Genomic DNA, 25,005 nt, shown 5'->3' with positions numbered 1-25,005 from the left:
AGCTCTTCAGAATTGTCCAGAGGCTATTACACGCTGGCACCAAGGACATAGTAGAACCAGCTGAGGCCCGCTGTAATGAATTTGCTAGGCACTTCCAGGATAAAATCTTTAGCATCCCACTCCAGTGTTATAGCAGGTGAATCATGCAGGTTATCCAGAGCACAGCCTTGTCCTGATTTCTTGGATGAGTTTCAGCTGGTGCAGCTTGAGGATATCGACAAGGTGCTTGGACAGGTTCGTGCAACCACTTCTGTGTTGGATCCTTGCCCTTCTTGGCTAATAAAAGCTAGCAGGGATGGAACAGCCGGCTGGGCCAGGGAAGTGATTAATGCCTCTCTGTGAGAGGGGGTGGTCCCTGGCTGCCTGAAAGAGGCAGTAGTGAGACCACTCCTGAAGGGACCCTCCCTGGACCCAGAAAATCTTATTAACTATTGGCCAGTAGCAAATGTTCCATTCTTGGGCAAAGTCCTTGAACGAGTGGTGGCAGGCCAGCTCCAGACACTCTTGGATGAGACCAATTATCTGGATCCATTTCAGTTGGGTTTCAGGCCTGCTTTTGGCACGGAAACAGCCTTGGTCGCCCTGTATGATGACCTCTGTCAGGAGAGAGACGGGGAGTGTGACTCTGTTGATTCTCCTTGATCTCTCAGTGACTTTCAATACCATTGACCATGGTATCCTTCTGGGAAGACTGGCTGAGTTGGGAGTGGGAGGGACTGCATGGTGGTGGTTCCACTCCTGCTTGGTGGGTCAGCTCCAGAAGGTGGTGCTTGGGGAACATTGCTCAGCACCCTGGACTTTCCAGTATGTGGTTCCGCAGGGGTCTGTTCTGTCCCCCATGCTGTTCAACATCTACATGAAACCTTTGGGTGCGATCATCCAGAGCTTTGGAGTGCGTTCCCATCAGTATGCTGATGACATGCAGCTCTATTTCTCCTTTTCATCTTCTTCAGGTGAGTCTGTCAATGTGCTGAACCAGTGCCTGGCTGCGACAATGGACTGGATGAGGACTAATAAACTGAGGCTCAATCCAGACAAGACTGAGATGCTGCTAGTGGGTGGTTTTTCTTACCGGATGGTGGATGTCCAACCTGTCCTGGATGGGGTTACACTCCCCCTGAAGGAGCAGGTTCGTAACTTAGGGGTTCTCCTAGAACCATCTCTGTCACTTGAGGCTCAGGTAGCCTCGGCGGCACGGAGTGCCTTCTACCAACTTCGGTTGGTGGCCCAGCTACGCCTCTATCTGGACAGGGATAACCTGGCTTCAGTTGTCCATGCTCTGGTAACCTCTAAGCTAGATTACTGCAATGCACTCTACGTGGGGCTGCCTTTGAAGACGGTTCGGAAACTGCAGCTTGTGCAAAATGCAGCAGCCAGATTAGTAACAGGAACCAGATGGTCTGAACATATAAAACTGATTCTGGCCTGCTTGCATTGGCTGCCTGTATGTTTCTGAGCTCGATTCAAGGTGCTGGTTTTAACCTATAAAGCCTTACACAGCTTCAGACCACAATACCTGATGGAACGCCTCTCCCGACATGAACCCACCCGTATACTACGCTCAACATTCTCCGGATGCCTACTCTGAGGGAAGCTGGGAGTCTGGCAACAAGAGAAAGGACCTTTTCAGTGGTGGCCCCCAAATTATGGGTTGATGTTTGTGACGAGGTGCGCCTGGCGCCAACACTGTTATCTTTTCGGTGCCAGGTCAAGACTTTCCTCTTCTCCCAGGCATTTTAGCATGTTTTTTAAAATTGTTTTTAAATTGTGTTTTTAAATTGCTTTTTTGTTTTAAAATTTGTATATTTGTTTTTTATGTTTTTAATTGCTGTAAACCACCCAGAGAGCTTCGGCTATGGGGCGGCATATATAGATAAATAAATACATACATACATACATAAATTCATTCATTCATTCATTCATTCATTCATTCATTCATTCATAGGGAAGGTGATAGAGAGGATTGTGGAGCAGCAGTGACAAGTACTCTTGGATGAAACAGATTATCTTGACTCATTCCAGTTTGGCTTCAGGCCTTCTTATGGGACTGAATCGGCCTTGGTTGCCCTGATGGATGACCTTTACCGGGAGAAGGTCAGGGGGAGTGCGACCCTGTTACTCTTACTTGATCTCTCAGCTGCTTTTGATACCATTGACCATGGTATCCTTCTCGGCTGACTTGGTAAGAGGCACTTGAAGGTACTGTTTTACAGTGGTTCCAGTCCTATCTCCAGGGTCATTTTCACAGAATAGCATTGGGTGATTGTGTTTTGGCCCCCTGGCAGTTATGCTGTGGGGTGCCGCAGGGTACGATCTTGTCCTCCATGCTGTTTAACATCTATATGAAGCCCTTGGGAGCAGTCATCAGGAAATTTGGGGCGAGGTGTCAGCGGTACGCTGATGATACTCAGCTCTATTTGTCTGTAACATCTGAATTGGGAGAGACTGTGTAAACCCTGGACCGCTGCCTGGACTTGGTGGTGGGTTGGATGAGGGCCAATAAACTAAATCCTAGCAAGTCGGAGGCACTGTGAGTTGGTGGTTCCCGAGTTCAGATAATTGGTCAGTTGCCTGCTTTGGATGGGGTCGTAGTCTCTCTGAAAGAGCAGGTCCGTAGTCTGGGGGTGTTCCTGGATCCATTTTGTTGCTAGAGGCCCAGATGACCTCCGTGGCTAGGAGTGCCTTTTACCAGCTGCAGCTGTTTCTGGATCGGGATAGCCTGACCACTGTTGTCTATGCACGTAACCTCCCAGCTGGATTACTGTAATGCGCTCTATGTGGAGCTGCCCTTGAGATTGGTCCAGAAGCTGCAGCTGGTGCAAAATGCGGTGGCGAGACTGCTCACAGTGGCAAGGCCTTCCTCTTTCAACAAGACTTTTAAGTTGAGACCTTATCCCTGTCTGTGTCTGTGTGGGAATTGCCTTCTAATATGTTTTTAAATCTTTTTTCTTTTGTAATTTATTAATGTTTTTTTTTAAAAAAAGATGTTTTGAAAGCATTAAAAATTATTTTAAGATGTTTTGTTTTAATGTATTCTAAGGTCTGTTTTTATGATGTTTAAAAGTGTTTTTAGTGCTTTTGTTTGCCGCCCTGAGCTTCTGCTTGGAGGAAGGGTGGGATATAAACAAACAAACAAACCGTGGGAGCAGCAGCTTGTTGTGCTTTCTTCCCCGTAGGTGATCATGGGGAGCCACTCAGGCTCTACCTTCCTTCCTTCCTTCCTTTATTAATGCATGGTTGTGTGAGGCTACATAGCATGGTACAACCAGGCACGCCACTTCACACTCATGGTGGTTGAGTTAGGTGTTTGGAATGGTCAAGATGTGGTACTGCTGCCTCTATCATATGGGGTGGCTTGTCCCCTGTAAAGTAGAGAAATGTGTTCATGGCACACCATGATACATAAGGTGTTACTGATGCGGCAGCTCTCCACAGATGTAGAGCTTGCCAGGCAGAGACCCCTGCAGCCAGCCAGAGGAGGAAGCTGGGGTGGAGGTGATGCTGATGATGTGGCACCACAAGACTGCATTGCCATGGAGTTCTTCTGGTTGTGATGCTGCCCATCCCAGTTTGTCCTGAGGAAGGGCCATAGCTTAGTGGTTGAGCATGTGTTTTGCATGCAGAAGATTCCAGGTTCGATCCCTGGCATCTCCAGGGAGGGCTGTGAGAGCATTCTGTCTGAAACCTTGGAATGCTGCTGCTGGTCTGCATAGACAGTACTAAGCTAGATGGACCAATGGCCTGGCTAAGTATGAGGCACCTTCCTAGGTTTGCCCCTGTTGGCCACTTATGTCCTCTGTTCCCTCTCCTTACCTGTCCAACATATGTTTGCTGACCACATTATCACCTGCTGTCCCCAGGCCAATACTGGGCTGCCTGTTGTGCCCTAGTCCTTGCTGCACCCTGCTGTTTGGGCCTGCTGCTGAGCGTGGTTCTCAGGATCTCTGCTCTGTTCTATCTCTTTGGCCTTGAACCCTAGACAGTTTGGTGGTTGCCTCTCCCTCTCTTCGGTTCTGCTCTGGTTTGGTTGTCCTGCCAGTGCCTTTGGGCTTGACTGTCAGTTTTGCTCCCTGGGTTGGCTGTTTCTCCTGCTTATTATGGGCTCTCTTGTTCGTTCTGCTGGGGGTCTGCCTGTTCTAGGCAGTGCTTGTCACTTGCGGTAGTAGTTTTTCTCAGAGAGAGTTTGGGGTCCCTCTATCCCCGCTGTGTCTTCCCATCCGGCTGGGCAATAAGGTCCTGCAGAAGAGGATGCTGCGAGTTGTGATCCAGCTGAATCAGTGAGGGTTGAAGTGAGGATGTTGCAGAAAGACTCTTTGTGATGTGAGAGGGTATTTCCTTTCTGAGCTTATCAAAATGAAAACTGTTCAAAGTTTGCTTTTATTGAATTTTTTCTGCAGCATGCCTTGGCTTCTCCACAGGGGTGAGGATGGTGCAGGGGAGCCTCAGAACCAATGGTTCTATGTGAGGTACCAGCATGGCAGCTCCAATAAAGGAGGCTCCCTGGTAGGGTCAGCACCTTTTAAGAACATCATCTTGTTCTCACCATGGGTGGCCAGATGCCTATGGGAAGACCTCTTGCATGACGGCCTGTAAAATGGAAGGGTGGGGGAGGTAACCACATGGAAAACATAAGAGCCCATCAAGCATGCCTGGGAACAAGGTTGGCGGAAAGAAGCCAGGAGGAGAATGTCTGAACGCTGACACAGCAAGCAGATATCTCCATGGGGAAAGAAGGGGAGCATGCCTTCAGCACCTCAGAGCCCTTTCCGCTAGTGAGGATTCCTAAATGCTCTAGACATGCCTGTGGGGGTCTAAATACTCTGGCTAAGCACAAACTGAAAATGCAACATAGAATAAAAACGAAGTCAAAGGCTGGGCAAGTAAAAACATTTCAATGTGATGCAGAAAAGAAAGTGAAGGCTGCACTAGGCAGGACTTGGGGAAGACTGTTTCACATGTGGAAAAGGGCTTGTCTTTGGGCGCAGGCGCTTTATTTTAGATGGCAGGGAGACATGGAGCAGGGCTTCCTTGTATCCTAAAAGGTGAGGTCTGAAGGTGACTGATGTATTTCCATTGGGCTGGAAGGCCTGTTGAGAGAATCTCCTGTATGCCCTCTCAGCCCTTTGGGAAGAGGAAGCATTGAGTACAAATATAAGAATGTTTGGGCAGAAATGGGAAATTTTACATGCCTGGTGAGACTGACACTGTTTCCTCTATGAACAACATCTTACAACTATCTTAACCTTAAAAAGAATTGCCACATGCCATGCTTGTTTGTTTGCTATTTTGTATTCAGGCGTTGTAGGGGTTACCTAAGTGATTTAAAGAATGCTGCAGTGGGGATGTATATTAGCGTTCTAATACTTTACAAATAGCATTGCTGATATAATTAAAGCTTTGTGGCATTGGAGTTAATTATTTGTGGACTGAGTGATGCACTGTTGAATGCTGTACTGTACAACAGGTTCCAGAAAGACATGGAAAGAGTTAATCCACACAGAGGAGCCCAAGGCCATGCAAAGCCGAAGGCTGCAGCTGGCAGATTTACTGCCAAGGCTATATAAACTTAGAGGAACGTATCTGGAGTGTGGGGGGTGTATTACGAGGTGTTGGAAGTGTTAATGTTAGAGCTTGTTATTCTGAACTATTGAATCAGTAAAGGATTCATCTTAAACGGATCAAAGCGTTCTGCCTCTCTTTTCTTTCTGTACTGAGTTCTTGCTGTGGAGCGCTGGTACACGCAAGGCTTTAACAGGCCTAAATATTCCAACAGGGGGTTATGGGCCCAGATTGCCAAGCAATCTCAGCAGAACACTGAGCGGAACCAAGCCAGACAACCGGGAATCCAGTGGGCAAAAGCTGGAGTTCGTGGCTGGAAAGAGCAGAGTGAAAGAAATCAGCTGCGGTGAGCTGACAAACGGAGTGGATACAGAATGGCTGTATTGTTGATGGCTGGAATGCCATTAGAGCGTCTAAATGAGACTAATTACCTCAACTGGAGATTACGTATGCAAGCCTTCCTAACTAAGGAGGATTTATGGACCGTCATTACACAGGAGCCCCCATCAGATCCGCCGCCTTGTGGTTGAGACAGGATGAAAGAGCGAGATCGTATATTATACTGGCAGTAAATGACTCTCAATTACTTCATGTCCAGGATAAACAAACTGCCAAACTTGCTTGGAAAGCATTGCATGAAGCTCATATTCGAAAGACAGCGAGCAGCAGAATTCATCTGGCCAGGAAACTTTATCAGTTAAGGCTGACGGATGCAGTAACTATGTCGGAACATTTGTTGAACATTTCTAAGATATTTGCAGAATTACAGGAGCGGGACGTAATTCATACGCAACAACAAAAGGTATATATCATCCTATCCACGCTGAATTCCTCATGGGATAATCTAATCGGATCTCTTGAAGCTCTACCTGACGAATCCTTGACAGTTCCGTATGTAGCTGACAAATTGAAGCAAGAATGGGAAAGACGCCAGGATTCCATTGAACAGGAAAAGAGAGATAAAACAGAGAGAAAGACTGACAAGACTGAGGTAAATGCCAGGTCTTTTGGGACTAAAGCATGCTATAAATGTGGGTCAGTCAAACATCTTCAAAGAGACTGTGATATGCGGCTGTATAAACAAAGGAGAAAGCCGTCACAAGTGCAGCTGATCAAAGCAGAAAAAGACGACGGGAAAAGTAGAGACTGTGTAAACATGGACAGCAGTAATAAATATGATTGGATTATTGATTCGGGAGCATCCCACAGCTTAATTAAAGAGAGGACTTTGTTTAGAACCATGGTTCCAACAACTAAGGAAGGAGTGGTGTTGGCGGACGGCACTTGTAAACAGATACTTGGCAGAGGGACGGTGCAAATAAAGGAGCTAAACACGGTAATGACAGATGTTCTATATGCACCTGATGTACAATGTAATATATTGTCTGTAGCCAAATTAAATGCCATGGAATTTATAGTTATATTTAGAAACAAAACATGTGAAATAAGGAAAGGAGAAACTACATGCTTAAAAGGCTTCCTAAAGGATTCACTGTTTCATCTTACTCAAGGCTTAAATGACAATGTAATGATGCTAGCAAATAAGAAACCACATGATAACTGCATACACCTCTGGCACAGGAGGCTGGGACATGCTAATTATGAGTTGATTAGCCAAATGCCAGGGTATTGTGAAGATATATCAGTACAGAAATGTGATAAATACATAGGGTGTGAAGTATGCAGATAAACAAAGGCAACAGTAGCTCCAAAGAATAGGGAAGCAGAAAGCCACACAAGCAAACCATACCAGACCATTCACATAGATATAGCGGGACCCTTTCAAAGGTCACAAGGAGGTGCAAGATATTTCTTCGTTATCGTTGATGATTTCTCAAAATACTGCACAGTATACCTACTGCATTCCAAAAATGAAGCAGAGGGGAAACTTAAACAGTTTATACAAAGGGTGAAAGTGCAGCATGACACACAGATACAACAAATTAGATCAGACCAGGGAGGGGAGTTCACCAGCAAGTCGTTAGAACAATATTTGGAAAGAAATGGGATAAAGCATGCGTTAACGGCCCCTTTTTCCCCGTACCAGAATGGTATTGCTGAAAGAAAAAACAGGTCCTTGGAGGACGCAACGAGAGCAATGATAAAGGCTGCTAATCTCACTAATGCTTTTTGGGGAGAATGCATATTGTATGCTACCCACATCCAAAATAGGTTGGTGCACAGTACTATAGGCATGACACTATTTGAAAAACTATATGGTAAAAAGCCCAGACTACAACACGTTCTTAGATTTGGAGCCAAGTGTTGGGTTCATGTCCCTAAAGGGAAATGCAGTGGAAAATTGGCCCCTAGGGCACAAAAGGGATTGGTTATGGGCTATCAGAACGTATATTATCGTGTATGGTTGCCACATGAAAGAAGGATGGTTTTAAGCAGGAGCGTGCAAGCTCAGGAACAGGACTGGGAGGACACTGTATCAGTTGAGCTGGAACGTGTTCAGACACACAATGAACAGAATGAGCAAACTGTGAAACAGGAAGAAGATGAGGAACGAACGTTAGATAGTCAGGAAACTCTCAGCAGCCCAAAAACAGAAGTCACATTAAGAAGATCTGAAAGAGCTAATATAGGGAAACCACCTGCCAGATTTACAGTGAGTACATATTGCATACACAATATGCAGAGACACCACAAAACATGTGGAATGAAAATGAAACAATATATCTGACGTGATGAAATGCATAACAAACTGACTGAAAAAATGGGAATGTGTATGCTGAAAAAAATAATAATAAAATTGTAACCTGGAACACATGATGAAATGTATGTATATATGTATTCAAAGACTGTAAAAATGTCTATCTGGAAGGTGAGGGATTGTTGAATGCTGTACTGTACAACAGGTTCCAGAAAGACATGGAAAGAGTTAATCCACACAGAGGAGCCCAAGGCCATGCAAAGCCGAAGGCTGCAGCTGGCAGATTTACTGCCAAGGCTATATAAACTTAGAGGAACATATCTGGAGTGTGGGGGGTGTATTACGAGGTGTTGGAAGTGTTAATGTTAGAGCTTGTTATTCTGAACTATTGAATCAGTAAAGGATTCATCTTAAACGGATCAAAGCGTTCTGCCTCTCTTTTCTTTCTGTACTGAGTTCTTGCTGTGGAGCGCTGGTACACGCAAGGCTTTAACAGGCCTAAATATTCCAACATGCACATGTATGCCTTCTTCCAAAAATTGCTGCCACAGGCTAATGTAATACACCGGGAATTATGTGGGGTCTAACGAGAAGATCCCAACCTTAATGGGTTATATGAATATATATATTAGAATTATATTTTGATGTTATTGTTAAATACATGGATATTAGGTTACATATTTGTGTACTTTGCATTTCTTTTTCTTTAATTATTAGAATTGTATACTTATACTAGGGGCTGCCACCCCTGCTCGCTTCACTCACCAACCCCACCTACATCCCACCCTACAGCACCTCCAGGGCCTCCCCCCGCCCCCTCTGCCAGGTGCCCCCATGCCATCTCTCCATCCCCTTTGCCATGCCACCCCCAGCACTCCTCCCACTCCCTCTGCCAGGTGTCCCTAGCCATCTCCCCACCACACACAGGTCGCCAGAGCCCCCCCACATGCACACTGGTCTCTGAAGTTCTCCCCCCTCCTCCTACAAGGGTCTCCAAGCCATCTCCCCACTTACCTTACTACTGCTACTCATTCACTCGCTTCCTGGCTAGGCCCCACCCACTAGGCGTCCCCTGCTACTCTTCTCATAATGATTGCTGCATCCCCTACCTCTCCATGCCATCACAGCCAAGATTTGCCTCTCCTTGCCGTCCTCACCTGTCATACGTGTAGTGTGATGATTGAAAATATATGTAATCTAGTGTGGTTTTTATGTAAATTGCTTCACAATCTATTTGATAGTAAGGAGTCTGTAAATGACACAAATAAATACATGATTATCATTTTTTAAAAATGTTACTCAATTTAAGAAACAAAATAAACAGAACAGCTCCTCCAGATCTTACAATTGGAGGAGAATTAAGAAAAACAAGCAGAGGAAATAAATATTCCCTTCAAACTTACAGGAAGGGGAAAGAAAGGAGAGGAGGAGGGAAAAAACCCCTAAAACCAAACACATTCACACCCACAGTGATATTCAATATCCTGGGAGATGATCAGACCAAAAAGGAAGATGGCCCTTTGGGAGACGACGAGTACAGCCCAGATGGGGCAGGAAGGTCAGAAAAGGCCATCAGGTATCTTCAAATTTGACCTCTTTAATTAATCCTCTGTATAGTTTATTGCTTTGAGTAAGCTTTTCTTGAAGTGCAAAGTTCCGCAGCTTCGTCCACCGTCCCTCCAGCATGAAGGGGGAATTATGATTCCAATGATGTGTGATTTCCATTTTAGTAGCAGCAAAGAGAAACACATCTTTGGGGAAAAATAGAAAACAACATCAACATGGGATTGAGTGGGAGGATTTGGTTAACTATTATTGGTATTTCCTGGAAAACTTTAATCCAAAAGGAATGAACCATGGGGCAAGTCCACTGCATGTGGAAAAGGTTCCTACCCCATGACAGCTTTCCCAATAAACGTTAGAAGTAAACGTTTATCCTACTCAATTTTACTGGTGTAATATACCATCATATAATAATTTTAAAGATGGATTCCTTAATTCTTACAGAAACTATCTGAACCGGTGGTTTACTCCATATTGATTGATTGTCAAGCCTCAATTTCCAAATCCATATATGCTTCCCACAGTTCTTTCAAAGCCCCATTGGATCCAAGCAAACAAGATATAAGTCCTTTGTAAATATCATATACCCACCCTTCAAACTTCCTGATGACATCATACAACACTGCTCGTAGAATGTCAGTGCCCACAATGGTGCCTTACAGAAAGTTAGGGTATGTGGTCATTACAATTCCAATTTATGCAAAACAATTTTTAATTTTGTTTTAAAAAAAGTTTTTTAATACATACAATAACAAACACAAAATTCGTACAAATAAAATTTTTAAAGAGACAGGAAGAGTATCTCCTGAATCAAAAGTGCCTAAGTCTTAAGTCCATACTCATAAATGAATACATACATTGCTGCTATAGTGCTTTTTATATAAACTGCTGGTACTCTTGCTTGTAAGGCTTTAAATCTGTATCTCAATGGAGCAAGATGCATATATTATGGCCAGACGCGTTTCGACTTGTGTGTCTTTTTCAGTGGCCTTTCAAGCACATACTACACAGAATAAAAATGTATATTGTATATTCATAGAGCTTCAATTTATATGACTGGTTTAATTAAAAATTAAAAATTATTACCTACAGTTTCTATCACAATGGGCCAGCTTTCCTAATTAAAGATTTAGCAAATAAATGAATTTGTAGTAATTGGAACCAGTTAGTTTTAACATCAGCTAGTTTCTAAAGTAGTAGTTCATTAGTTAGGGGTACACCATTCTCAAAAAGATTATTCTATAAAGGCCTTTAGATTTCCAGACACCAAATTGATCATATTTATAAGGGCCCATAAATTGAGGGTACTCTAGAAATGGTAATAGAGAGGAAAATGAAGGGGCCAGATAGTTTCCTCCATCTTTTCCAAACACACACTGCAGTTTTTAGAAACGAGTTCACAATGTTGGTGAAAGAGTTCTGAGTCAATTTCCCAAAAAGTGCCATTCTACTCAAAGAGGTGTCCTGTCCCATTTCCATTTGTACCCAACTTGTTTCTTGATTGCCCCAAATAATTTAGACCAGTTGTTTCAGGTTACAAGCATCACAATACAATTTCAAGCTAGGTATACCCGGGCCACCATCACTCTGATGCCTGTAACAGATATGACCAGCCAGTCGAGATCTCTTCCCGCTATTGATAAATTCAGAATCTTTTGCCAGTGATGTAACTCCTTCAAATCCACCCACACAGGAAGAGTTTGAAACAAATACAGAAATCTTTGCAAGAAACTCATCTTAATGGCAGAAATCTGCCAAACCATGTAATACAAATTCATAGAGTTGGAAGGGGCCAATAAAGCCATCAAGTCCAACCCCTGCTCAATGCAGGAATCCAAATTAAAGCATTCACTTCCATTGCTGCAGATCTCACTTAATTTGAATGATTAATGGTCCAAAGTGTCTCCTTTTTAACTGTGGCAGATCTTTAGGAAGCAGTACCCCAAGGCGCTTAAAGCAGCCTGGTTGCACAATTCTTCTTTGCATCTCAAGAGGTGTGGCCACAAAGACAATAAACTAGATTTTTGGAAATTAACCTCTAACCCAGAAATGCTAGTAAAATCAGTGAGTAAATATCTTAAAATTGGCAAAGATTGCAATGGGTTAGTCAAAAAAGGAAAGACATAGTCTGCGAACTAGAATTCCGCAACACGCATGCACACACATACATACACACATACAGAATACGGACTAGCCTGCCATTTCCAAAACAGCGTCCCATTGGTTATGCCAGAAATTCTGTTATCTATGCACAGACTTTTTAAAAAAAGATTCGCCAGCATCTAAGACTCTTAAGTAAATCTGGCAGATGTAATGTTCTCAGTCTTCTAACCATAGCTAGGAGATTGCAAGTAAACTATGGGCTTGCACTTCCTATCTGTCCTTCTGCATGACTTCTATCCTTTCTTTCATGTATTAGCATTCCATGCTAGTCCTACTCAGAATAGACCTTTTAAAGTTAATGAATAGCTGAGGTTTATTAATTTCAGTGGGTTTATTCAATGGGTCTATTCTATTCTGAGTAGGATTAAGTTGAATCCAATCCACAGTGTGACATTTGCATCAGAACTAATAATGCTTAAGCTAATCAGATTTTCTCATAAACCAGGGTTTGCAAACCCATATCAAACCTTGGTTTCAAACTTTGGCTGAAAGGAAAATCAGTTAGTGTTAACTGATAATAGTTTATTAAAATCATTTATGAAAGAACTAACTGATTGTCGTAAATACTTAATCTCTACTTCATCAGCTCATAAGCTAGAATCAGCTACGAAGAGCGCCAACAAAAAGAAATCTCGCAGTTTACCGAAAGGGAAAAAATCTAAAAATATTAAAAATTACAAACTACCACGGAGCAAGAAGATGAATTTCCAGAAACTTTTTAATCTTCTTAAAGCTCAACAACAATCAGACCTGCAAACAAAGAAGCAATTAGATTCATCTTCAAAGAGAACATCCTCCAAAATCCACTGTAATGTTTTGCCAGACAGCAAGAAAATTTTGGCTTTGCCAGAGGTATTCTCACACCCCAACCCGAGGATTGAAAGTGAAAAAGGCTCTATAAACAGTATGATTTCACGGCAAGAAATCTCAAATGGTAACTGGCTTTTGCGACTAAACCCAAATAAACTTGCACTCCTGAACCTTCCTTTTTCTACATTTAAAGAAAAAGCTATCGTTAGGAAACAAAGAGTGTGTCATGCTCTTCAGTCTCTAGCTGCAATGGATTTATGGCCGGATGACATCCTGCATGTGGAATTCCTTTACAACCCCTCGATTAAAACGTCTGTTTTACTTACCCTGAAATCGCCTGTGACAACAACATGGTTAATTGCAAATAAATCCATTCTTGGCAGGCATGGAATAATTGTTCAAAGATACTTTACAAATGAGGCCGGACCCATTCCCTTGCTCACAAAGAAAATTCCACTAACTAACTTGACCTCACCACAAAGGAGTGGGAAGCCTTCCCTGATTAGAAGCAAACAAAACTCATCAAACTCTGGAATCCGGGATTCATCTCTGGATCAGCTTCCTCTAAATAGCTTACCTCAGACAAATCGCTTTTCATTGAATACAGGACAAACTATGATGGAAAATAATCTATCCTCTCTTTCTCTTCCTTCACAAGAAACTTCAAACTCTGAAATACCTAATACTCTTAACTTTGATTTTATTATTCTGGATGAGGTAAGCTCTCCCCTGCTCTAAGCTCCCATTCGCATGTCTACGCTGTCATCTCATATCATGGAAAATACTAAGGCTAATCAACAAACATTGTTTGACTTTACGTGCGAGGGAGAGGATGAACTTATAAATAGTTTCCATACATTCTCAGACAGCGAACAAACCGAGGTCATCAATAAAATGCAGAACCTATTAAATAATTTAAGGGCTAAAAGGACTTGCTCTAGATTTCTGGAGGATTACGAATTGAGCTCACCTCCCAATATACAAGTTGCCTCTCCGAGAGTTCCCCAAAAGGTACTGACACAGTGCTACACAAATGTATGCAGACCCAGTATAACATGTGATGTTATAGTACATGAGACTCCTGAATTAATTTGACAATCCCCATTAAATTCTGAGACCCCAATACCAATCTGTGAAACTTATGAAAGAACGATAAATCATTATCCTGTGAATATAAACCATTCACCCTGTAAATCCTCTTCCTTAAAGGAATTCTCTGTTCCACTGAGTCCTATTACTAATGCATGCCAGGTTTCTGCTCCCTCACCTAACTCTACATTCCTCTTTCTTTCCTGGAATATTGCAGGGTGGAATGCTAAACAAAAGAACCCAGACTTTGTTTCCTTCCTGAACAAATTTGATTTAATCTTTTTACAAGAGACTTGGTGCTCTCAGAAATTATTTGTGGATGGCTTCTCTTGCTTATGTTTACCGGCGTCCTTTTCCCTACCTAACTCAATAGGCAGACCCAAAGGAGGTCTAGCCATACTTATTTCCACCTCTCTAACAGCACGTCCTTTAAGTGTTCTTTCCTGTAAAAACATTGCCCAGGCTGTTTTATTAGTATTTAGCACAATTTCTCTTCTGTTAGTTAATGTTTACATCCCCCCCCACTCTTCCAGGGCACAAATTGATCAGGACTGGGACGATCTTGCCAACTATTTAACATCACTTGAGGCTAAATTTCCCAGAGCTCCCTGTATTGTGATGGGTGATTTCAATGCCAGGTCTGGTCCACACAATGATGCTCTATTTGCATCAAACCTCTGGGGGGGTGAGGATATTTCCCCCTATTTTCCATCCCATGACCGGTTTTCCAAGGATCTCAAGATAAACTATGGTGGCATATGTTTAAATCGATTCCTTGCTGGACATAACTTGATAATGCTGAATGGTCACAGTCAGATAGACCCATGTGCGGAATTCACCTACATTTCTGGCCTTGGATGTAGTGTCATCGATTATGTGCTAATTTCCCATTTTTTGTTTGAGTTCATTTCAAACTTTTCTGTTGGTTTTAGACAGGACAGTGATCATCTTCCCCTTTCTTTTTCTTTATTATTACCGGTAGTGGGCCGTTTGCTCTTAACCCACAATACAATGGCCACTCCAAACCTTTCTATTCACAAAAGGACCTTCTGGACATCCACTGTAGCCCTTAGTGACCTCTTTTCTTGCTTCTCCCTCTGCTTTGTCCCTGCAGAAGGAGATTATTTTTGCCACTGATCCAAACTTAGCGTTAATAGCGTATACATCCCTAACTTTAAACCTTAAAGACTCCACTATGAAGTCATCTTCTTCCTCAAGGGCCCCTTCTTCCTTTGTTACTCCCAGATGGTTCGATAAGGATTGCCTAGGTGTCAGGAGACAGTTGAGACGGATATATCAACATTACCGTCAGTCAAATCTAACTTCCCTTCCCCCAGAGTATTACTCTATTAAAAAGTATTACAAGCAATTGATAGCTACTAAAAAAAAGCAGGTGATGCATGAAGATTGGGAAGCCCTAATCCAAGCTTCCAGAACAAAAGACTCGCAGTGTTTCTGGAGGATTGTTGCTGGCTCCATGAGACCATTAAATCCGGCCCCTTGTCACATCTCTCCTTATCTTTGGGAAAAATATTTTTCTGCCTGCAATGAATCTGCTAATGTGGATCTTTTAATTGATACTCCAACAAATCTCCCCATATGGCAACCAGTAACTCAAAAAGAAATTGCCGGCCTGATTGCCTGTTTGAAACCTGGTAAAGCCCCTGGTCTCGATAATATCTCCTCTGAAATGCTGAAAGCTCACCAAGCTTGGTGGGTCCCCCTTCTTGCAAATCTTTTTACTTTAATTAATAACTGGGGATGTATTCCTGAGTCTTGGCTTGAATCCATTGTAATCCCTATATTTAAAAAAGGGAACAATGAAGACCCTGCAAATTATCGTCCTATCAGTCTCCTTTCCACTATCGGTAAACTGTATGCCTACTATTTAAAAGGGAGGCTCTCCTCATGGCTAGAGGAGGAAAACATTCTTGGGAGGGAGCAGGCAGCCTTCAGGAAAGGTAGGTCTGGGATCGAGCATTGTGTGATCCTAAATCACTTAGCCGAAAAATATAAGAATCGCTGGGGCAACGGTCTCTTTGTTGCCTTTGTCGATTTGAAATCGGCTTTTGACTCCATCCCAAGGGAGATACTCTGGGCTAAATTCGCTAAATCTACAATCGATAAAAGACTCCTTTTTTTAATTAGTCGTCTTCACCAACACACATTTCTCCGGGTTAGGTGCAGTCGCGATGGTCACCTTACAAATCCTATTAATACTACAAAAGGAGTCAAACAGGGCTGTATCCTTGCCCCGCTATTATTCAATTTTTTCATGAATGACTTGTCTTTACACTGTCAATCCCCGGATTTCCATCCCCCCAAACTAGCGAATTTGCATTGCCCATTGCTATTGTATGCTGCTGCTGCTGCTCTTCTATCAGTATCTAGAGTAGGACTTAAACGTTTAATTAGAGTCTTTATGAGCTATTGTAATGAAAATAAATTGGTTATAAATTTCTCCAAAACAAAGATTTTAGCCTTTGCTAAACATTCTTCTGCTCATGAATGGACGATCAATACTCATAAAATTGAACAGGTTTCCCATTTTAAATATCTTGGGTTATTATTTCATTCTTCTCTGTCTTGGACTCCCCACATTAGAGGTGCAATTGCTACCGCCAGAAATTCAGCCAATGGCATCCGAAGGTTTTTCTTTACTAAAGGAGGACAGTATATTCCGGCAGCCATCAAGGTTTTCAGATCTAAAACTATTTCCCAACTTCTTTACGGGGCTCCCTTATGGATTGGCGCCTTCAACCCCTCAATGGAGGCAGTTCTATCTTTATTCCTTAGACAGATTCTAGGTGTTCCCAGATGTGTACCTTCGGCTGCCCTCAGGTTGGAAACCGGTCTGGCCTCACTTAAGTCCCAAGCATGGATGACTGCCCTAAATTTTTGGGTTAAAATGTTTTATGAATACTTTTCTGGTTATCTCCCTTTACTCCGGGAAGATCTTTTTATTTTAAAATGGGGCCAAACATTTATAAACTATCTTGCAAATATTGGCCTTTCAAATGAACATCTGATGACTCAGGATCCAAAGTCAGTTAAGCTTTCAATCCTGACTCGTATCAGTGATATGGACCTTCAAAGTTCCATCACTGCAGCCACTTCGACTTGTTCCCCCATTCATTTTGGTTTGAGTTTCGCGCCATCATCCAGCGCCTCTTATCTGGAATACCTTACGATCACCAAATACCGTCTAGCTTTCATGAAGGCTAGATTTAATTGTCTTCAATCTGCCTTACTAGAAGGGAGATTTCAGCGCATTCCTTATGCAAATCGATTATGCCCATGTGGTGTCAGCGCCATAGAAACCCTATTCCACGTCGTCTTTGAGTGTTCCTTGTATGCTGCATTTCGCTCTAAATTTATAATTCCTATTATAAATAAATTCCCTAATAAACCGCTTGACCGCTTACTCTGCTACCTTTTGTCTGCGGCTAACAGGGATACTACCTTGCTTGTAGCCAAATATATTTCTGCGGCTCAATCAGTCCGGAGGGTGCTTACCCCTTCAGTTGTTTCCCTCTCCATGTAACTGTTTTTATTGTTTTTATACTTCTCTATGTTTGTATAGATGTATTTTTGTTATAAATGTACATAGCTTTATTTATATAAATGTTTTGGTCTATGACTGTAACAATAAAGAATTAATTAAAAAAACTGATAATACCATATAATATTAACACTATGATTCTAGAAAACTATGGAAATGTGTGGGGAGGGGAAGGAGAGTGTTGGTACTTTGAAACCATGATAAGGATATGAACGCTGCATTTATACCTGCTCTATGTTGCATTACTTTTGATTTTGAGAATTTACTGGTATATAACATAGTAACATAGTATTATAACATAATAATGTAATACACCTCAGATGCTTTGTGAAAAGATCTCCTGAACTGGACCCAGATGAAATATGGGGGGGGGCACCAAATATCACTCCAGCTCACCCAACCACGCATGTGACATTTGGATGACATAACAGCACTACCATTGAACATATCACTTGAATCTAAACAAATTACAAAAATTACAATTAAAATGGATCTGACACCTTACGTTTGAAATAATTTGATGGTGGCTGAGGCTCACTTCCACGTAAACAAAAAGTGTTGGAGGGGACGCTGTCATGGAATTGTAAAAACTTTGAGATACTTGGACATCTGATTAGTTTTGGAGAGATTCCGATAGAAGAGGATCCGCTGAATTGGTCCCATGCCTTCTGCAAGCAAAGGCTCCATTTCGTGATTTATTTATTTATTAGATTTATTAGTCGCCCATCTGGCTGGTTGATGAGATATAAAAGAGTGGCAGCCAAGAAACATAGTAATGTCAATAAAATGTGATAGCTAGGATCAGAGAGCTGGCATGAAATAGCAGACAAGCGAGAAGTAGGGTGTATATGGCAGAGGGGTATCTAGCAAGAGGGTAGCCCCACTTGTTCTGTGCCTGACATGGAAGGGATTAGAGTTGACAAGCCTGTGTCCCTTACATGAGTGGCTTGCTGAAGGGCTCTTTTACTTCTGATCAGCTGGTTTTCAGATAACAACATAGGCTTTGGGATGAGCATGCAAATCTGGGGCCAGGATCTGCCTCACTGGCTAAATTTGACAGATGGGCAGGGGTGCACACCTGTCAATCACATGCTATCATTATGACATCACATGTTTGGCAGGCAGGTGGGATGTCGACATGTCAAAATGTCTTGCTTTTCCCTTAAGTCTTTGCAGTTGGGGAGTTAAAGGGGGGAAACTTGGAAAAGCCTCTAAAACAGCTTAAAAAGTGAAAGCACAGTACAAAGTACAGTAGACAAGTCAACATTAAATTATGTAAACACAAATGATGTCACTCTTATGCTCAAAAGGCTTGTTGGAGCAAATAGGTCTTGAATTGCCATCTGAATGCATTCACATGAGGAAGTCTGCTCTCAATAGGAAGGGGGTTTCATAGCCAGGACGTTGCCATTGAGACATTACCATTGTTTTGTGGGGTGACTCTCTTTCTCTTGTGTCCCCCCTTCTTCAGGTTCACAAGCACTGAGGGTACCCCAACCCAGGCCTCCCCTGCAGATCTCTAAATGCAGGTTGGCTGTTACAGGGAAGGTGCCCATTCACATACTTGGGTTTTTAGGAGAGTGCTACTCCATCCGGAGTGGGCAGCCTACTTAATTCTCAATCTCGGGAACCACCTTTCCACAAAGCATCAGTTCAGGATTCAGCTCTTATGGCATATCTGCATATATTATAAAATATGGCAGTTTGGAGCTACTATAACATCAGAGTTTACATAGATAGCTATATATTAAAATTATGAAATTAGGCTTGTTTAATCTGGTTGTGTATTTATTATATTAACATTGTTAAATGCTTGTAATATCGGTTTTTATTTTCTGAGCACTTTGAAGCCCTCCCACTTCCAACAATATTTTCTAGATGCTTTTTCTCCCCACCCCAAGCCAGTAGGCAGGAGTGGATGTATCAGTGCCCATAATGGATTACATGCTTCCAAGGTCTTTCCATTTCTGTTAAAACAGGCATGACAGACAGACTGAGGGCCTGCTCTAGGATCTGCTATCTTGACTTGAGCCTTTCATCCCACTCTGTTGCTCCTGCATTGCTTCTTCCTCCATAAGCTCACATTCGGGATTGTGGAGTTGTAGGGAGGTGGTGATGACTGTGAGCTCAGACTATGGCAGCGTATGTGGAATGGCAGTTGGGGCAGAACAAGCATTTCAATGATAGGTTGGTGTTGGTGTTACTGGAAAAGCTTGGATCAGGTATGGCTTGTTTTCTTCCAGTGTCGCTTCTGAGGCCATTTGCTTGAGGAGCTGATCAGTATCTGTGACAGGTGGAAATAGTCTTGGCTTCAAGGTGTGATGATTAAAGTTGCATTATAATAACACTACCATAATTGTTTTGAATATAATCAGAAGCACAAATAACAGATGGATCCCTCTTTAATGTGTTTAAGTTGAAATAAATACTTTGATCCAGTGGGAGTCAGAAGGGACTACAAACTGCTTGATTTAGCTATTCACACTTTTTATGAAGCCCGTGTGGTGTAGTGGTTAAGGTGTTGGGCTATGACCTGGGAGACCAGGGTTCGAATCCCCACCCAGCCATGAAGCTCACTGGGTGACCTTGGGCCAGTCGCTGCCTCTCAGCCTCAGAGGAGCGCAATGGGAAACCCCCTCTGAATACCACATACCATGAAAACGCTATTCAGAGGGTCGCCATAAATCAGAATTGACTTGAAGGCAGTCCATTTCCTTCCTTCAATTTGTCTGGGCAAGAGTGTATTGCTTAAGAATGTATATAATTTATGTCAGAAACTGCACGTGGGGTGAATCCTCTGACTTCATAGGTGTGTTAAAAATTTGTAGGAGGGTCAAGTTTTATCACTTAGAATCCAAAGTAAGTTTTCTGAGAATTATTTTTGAAGAAAGTGGCTGTGCAAGTGCTGCTAGCTATGAGATAGGTGGGTGTAAGCGCCACGTGGTTCTGCCTCCTGACGTTTGAGTAACCGAATATAACATCTGTAATCAAATAGGGATGATGACTGCACATGGCAAAATGAGCTTGCTCCCTTTTCCTCTTTACTTGATCATTGATAAACATGAGTAGTTATTGATGCATCACCAAGCAGAGGTTGAGGCTTTTTCTTTTTTGTCTGTGTAGTGATGATGCTTAACTTTCAAATGGATTGTAATTCCTATATTTGTATCAGTTATTCTTGACATCAAGAATGTTGAGGTTTCAGCATTTACAAAGTAATATTATGTGTGGTATATTAGTTTAAAAAAACTTTTATTGGAAACAAAGGATTTTGAGCCTGTGAACTCCCCTTGCATAAGGGGATGACACCATTAAAAAATTCTATTGTTGCTGTCTCCATCTGCTTGCAGGGAACAACTGTACCCAAGCGTCTTGGATGATATAGAAGAACTCCATGAAACAGAATAAGCAAGTAAGATACCCGCCCCACCCCAAATGTAGAGACAACGGAATTGAAAGATGTAGCATGGCGTCTAAGCAGACTTCCCTGGGGGGACAGTATGGAAAGTCATATTCTAGATCAGATGCTGTGACTTATTTTTTTAAAAAAAGTTTTTGGTAGTGCTGCCCATGAACCTGCCACTCAAATGGAACTAGTTTTGTGAGCCCATGGACTTTAGATTACTTTTTCCTCTAATGGAATCCCCCTCCCTAAAAAAAGCAAACTGCTTTTGAAATGAGGGAGTTCCAAAACCAGTTTGTGATGGTGCATTAAAGTCAGCTGTTGAAAGAAAGTAAAAATTGTGCTAGGTTGGTTAAAGTTTCCTGCATGAGTCTAAGCAGGTCTTTGGATCCTGGCCTAAGGAAACTGTTTCATGCTTCTACTCTAGATCCAGCAAAGAGTGACTATGGGTAACACAGATACCTACTGTTATACTGTTAGACAGTTTTTATAACCTTGCTGGCCCTACAGGGCATTGTATCGGTGTGATGTATAAATTTAATCTCCAGAATCAGTTGTGCTGTATATGATCTGTTTGGTTTTTGTTTGATAAAATGATTTCTTGGGGGTGTGAATGAGGAGGAAGATTTGCCTACCAGAATATGTGTTCGTTTGCTTAACTCTCATTGGAAATGTAAGCATAAGGATTGTTTTGTACTAGACTTGTGTGTGTATGTTCTTTTAATTCCTCAGATTTAGGAACAAAAGGTCACTTAGATAATTTGACCCTTGAGTTTTAAGTTTGCTGCTATTTCTTTATGCTTTAGGTTACAAAAAGGTACCAAGTCTGCCAAGTGAAATGGTGCTTCTATATAATAATCTGTAGTATATAATCTTTATAATATAGTCTATCCAATATAGAAAAAATAACACTTGATTTGGCGTTGTGCATTTCTTGCAATCTACTTAAAATTATATTATTTAATGAAATAGCGCCCCCTTGTTATGGGTCATTGGGGTCATCTTAATTGACTTAACCAGTCCTTGGAAAACTTAATTTAATTTCTATGGGGAGGGAGAAAGGAGGGGCTTGGTTCTACTATAACATTAAGCTGGCAACCAGATGGAGAATAACAGGAAACCTGTTAGGGGCACCTTCTCATTAGTTTGTGTCTGCATTGTAATACAGTAAACCTTATTCAACCACTGAATGTAGCTGGTTGTTGAGAGAATTGAAGGCACATGTTTCGGGCCAGCTACTGTTGATTGGACAGCAGCAGCCAGTGGTTTTTTCCTTATCACAGTTTTTAGGCTGACTTGCTAGAGTATGAGGAGCGGTGAAACGGTTCTTTCAAATTTTCTGGCAATCCTTTTTAATCTTAGCAGAGCATAGCAGATGTACATAACTAAAATTCACAAGGAAGCATCATAGGAAGAATGAAGTGACATGACATATTGAGTCATTTTTGTTAATTGGGAAAACAGTATGTGTAAATAGGCTTTTCCTTAGAATGTTGTCTCCGCATTCTGACTCCTTGTGCTATTTGTTGGCAGATGAGGGTGGGATGAGATTACTCGAGACTGACTGATTGAGTTGAGCCACTATCCTAGAACATCTGCAGCTTAGGGTGCAGATTGGTCTCTCATTCCAACCAAAGCCGGATTTGGTGTGTTGCTTGTCAATAGTTTGTTCTGAAGTTGATGTTCTCCTACTTTCTTCTCCCAGTGCTCACTTGAGAAGGTCAAAAATTACTAAGGTCACCAGTCAGAAAATGGCAGTGCAGTAGTGGAGCCAGCAATAACAAGGTAGCAGATGGAAGTGAAGATTTGCATAATCACCTGGCAATTACTGACATAATTTTCTGTTGATACCGAATTACTCTTTGGAAATGGCTAAATTCTGTTCCTCAGTGATTTCCTTGTGGCAAGGAGATTTATAGCTTGAGAAAACTGAACTAACTACAGGGTCATATTGAGGTCTGGCTTATCCTCTGAGGGTCACATGTCAGCAGTGGATGGCAAACATCCAACACCCACTTGCATGTATGCACACATACCACACATGCAAATCTCTCTCATCACGCATTGACAGAGCCTTTTCTGTGGTGGCCTCCTGGCTGTGTAACTCAGTCCATTGGAGTTTTGGTTGTTTCCTTCAATATTCACTTTCTGATGTTATCTCAAGGGGTATTTGGGTGAGGTGTAGCTGAGATCTCCATTTTATCTTCACTACAAATTTATTATGGCCATACTACCCTGAACACGCCTGATCTTGTCTGATCTCGGAAGCTAAAGAGGGTCAGGCCTGCTTAGTACTTTAATGGGAGACCACCTTGAAATACCGGGTGCTGTAGGCTTAGAGGAAGGCAATGGTAAACCACCTCTGAATACCTCTTACCATGAAAACCCTATCAATATATCCAAAAAGATTCATAGGGTCGCCGTAAGTCATAATTCATTTGAAGGCATATAACAGATTTATTATGTTTTTGTTTTAGTGACTGAATATTGTGGTTTTAGTTGGATATAAGTAATTGTTTATGAAGTTGTCTTGATGCTATTATTTGCATACGTTCCTGAGTTCCTTTGATGAAGGATGGTCTAGAACTATTAAATAAATAATGTACACATACAGACCATACACATTGGACACCAAACATTCAGACGCGTAGGCAGACATACATTCAAACATGTTGATAAGCAGAGGAGCAGGGGAGAGTTCTTCCTCATCACAACACTTTCATAACCCTTTGCAAAACAGCACCCTCAGGATTGTTCCCTGCATCATGAAGGATAAATTCACCCCGCTCTTGATCGGGGGGACACACGCACTACATTCCCTTCCCTTGCCCCACTCCCCGCCATATGTTAAATTGGGCTTTTTATCCTAATTAAACATGACCCCTGCTCCCAAACTTATTTTGGAGTGGCTCCGAGCCGGGGTGGGTGGTCATTATCTCTCTTTTTAATTTCCTTCAGTAGTCCCTCTGGCCTTTTCCCCTCAGAGGAGGGTAGAGAGGTGTCTTGGCTCAGAAGGAGAAGGGGGTCAAAAGAAAGAAAAGAGGACTGGGCTGTCAGTGTGTGTGGCAGGCCAGAAGGCTTATCAGCGGCCCTGGAAACTTCTCCGTTTCCCTTCTTGACTCCACTTGTCCCTTTCACGTCCTTCCCTTTTCTTTTCCTTCCCCCACATTTGGCTAGTCATGGTGTCCATTTCTTCTCTTTCCTTTTCTCCCCACTAATTTTGTGTGCTACAGACTCCCAAGTCCCACTCCCATGCATGACAATGCATTGCCATCATCATCATTCTTGGTGGTGGTGGTGGTGGTAGTAGCAGTAGCAGTAGCAGTAAACTTATTACCCGCCCTTCACCAACAGGTTCCAGGGTGGGTTACAACAATTTAAAATTCAACAATACGAACAGTTAAAACAAATTGCAGTAGCTGGAATAGGGTGGGTCCTGGAGAAACACATCTCATACATTAAAGGCTGGGTAAAGAGGTGGGGAGCTGCTGCTGCTTCTAGAGTTCATCCAAGTAACACGTTAATGCACAGCCAGGGGGCAGGCTGAGATACTAGGGCTCACCTGAAAGTTGACTGAGGTCACTGATAGTACCGGACCTATAGTTTGAGATGCTGATCTCAGGTATCTGCTGGAGATTGATTTGCACCGAAGGGGAGACACCAAAAAACATGGCCTTTGGAGGATGAAGTGTGAGATGGAGATCTGAATTCTCAAAACTGAGGTAGTACTCACTTGGGTTAAGCTGGTATTTGTAACAGGGCTGTGGAGTTGGTATGTCAAACCTTCAACTCCGACTCCTCTATTTTTCTACTGTCCAACTCCGACTCCTTCATAAATAGCAAATGTATATTATTTTTTCTACTGTCTGACTCCGACTCTGACTCCTTCATAAATGGCAAATGTATATTAATATCAATAAATTAATATTAATATTAATATTAAAATATTAATTTTATTTTGAAGTACATTTCTACCGACTCCAACTCCACCCAAAATTGCTTCCGACTCCACGACTCCGACTCCACAGCCCTGATTTGTAAGACTAAATTAATCCGGTCTCTGGAGAGGTTTTCTTGTGTTGGTGAGAGATTGGTGGGATTCGGACTGACCTCTCACATTTGTGAGATGCATGGGAATATATGGAAGACTGGTCACATCAGGTTGGATTATGAGTTTTGGTTGAGTTGGTGGGCCAG

The 25,005-nt window shown here is 42.3% G+C and overlaps 1 protein-coding gene and 1 pseudogene across 6 annotated transcripts in view; both read left to right on the top strand.

Annotated features, from left to right (window-relative positions):
* TCF12 (transcription factor 12) overlaps positions 1-25,005 on the top strand; it is a 367,927-nt gene that overhangs the window by 41,634 nt on the left and 301,288 nt on the right. The window contains exon 3 of one of the 6 annotated variants that reach the window (XM_061595502.1): positions 20,756-20,817. The exons of the other annotated variants lie outside the window; for them this stretch is intronic. The gene's annotated coding sequence lies outside the window, so the exon portion shown is untranslated. The remainder of the gene's footprint in view (positions 1-20,755; positions 20,818-25,005) is intronic. 6 annotated transcript variants of the gene reach the window in all.
* LOC133370100 (5S ribosomal RNA) lies at positions 23,026-23,144 on the top strand (annotated as a pseudogene).

Source organism: Rhineura floridana, chromosome 14, assembly GCF_030035675.1.
Source record: "Rhineura floridana isolate rRhiFlo1 chromosome 14, rRhiFlo1.hap2, whole genome shotgun sequence".
NCBI lineage: Eukaryota > Metazoa > Chordata > Lepidosauria > Squamata > Rhineuridae > Rhineura > Rhineura floridana.
Note: the sequence above shows the minus strand (reverse complement) of the source record. Positions and strands in the feature narration are given on the sequence as shown.